Source organism: Meriones unguiculatus, chromosome 17 (genome assembly GCF_030254825.1).
Source record: "Meriones unguiculatus strain TT.TT164.6M chromosome 17, Bangor_MerUng_6.1, whole genome shotgun sequence".
NCBI classification, from domain to species: domain Eukaryota; kingdom Metazoa; phylum Chordata; class Mammalia; order Rodentia; family Muridae; genus Meriones; species Meriones unguiculatus.
This window is the reverse complement of record NC_083364.1, coordinates 87,664,484-87,665,028: the sequence shown is the minus strand read 5'-3', so window position 1 is coordinate 87,665,028 and position 545 is coordinate 87,664,484. Positions and strand designations below refer to the sequence as shown.

General features: G+C 47.2%; 1 pseudogene; it reads left to right on the top strand.

Moving 5' to 3' along the window:
- The first annotated feature begins 215 nt into the window (after window positions 1–215).
- On the top strand, window positions 216–338 carry LOC132648852 (small nucleolar RNA SNORA17; annotated as a pseudogene).
- The last annotated feature ends 207 nt before the right edge of the window (window positions 339–545 follow it).

Genomic DNA, 545 nt, shown 5'->3' with positions numbered 1-545 from the left:
TTGGTGTCGGGGCTGATGGAGCTTCAGTCGTGGATGACTGAATCTGTCAGACTCTAGATTGTACAACTCATAGTGCTAAGACATCTCCTATTCTTTAGATCCTACCTCTTTTCTCTACTTACCTAAAAATGCAAGAAGTAGGAAGAAAAAAAAAACTATTTCTTACTATTGTGCATAAATCAATGAAAAATAAACAAAAACAAAACCAGAAGGGTCCTGCCCCTGGGAGCTTTGCAGCTGTGTCACAAGTGCGTCAGCAGGTGGCAGCAAGGAGAGAGGTCATGTCTGTGCTCCATGTTCTGACCTATGAATATCTGAATGATTAGCAGCCTAAACTTCCCTGAAAAACGCCAGCCTGAGACAACCACCAGTCCAGCTTCAGGGAGCCCAGGCAGGGAGCTGGCCTGACACAACTGACATCAGGCACTCCCAAATAGGCTCCTGAAATGGGAAGCAAATCAGAAACTAGAACTCTGCCTGGGACTGCAGGTGCCAAGCAAGAGGTGGTCTGAGACATATGACACTCTCGAGGAGCCGCCCGAGCA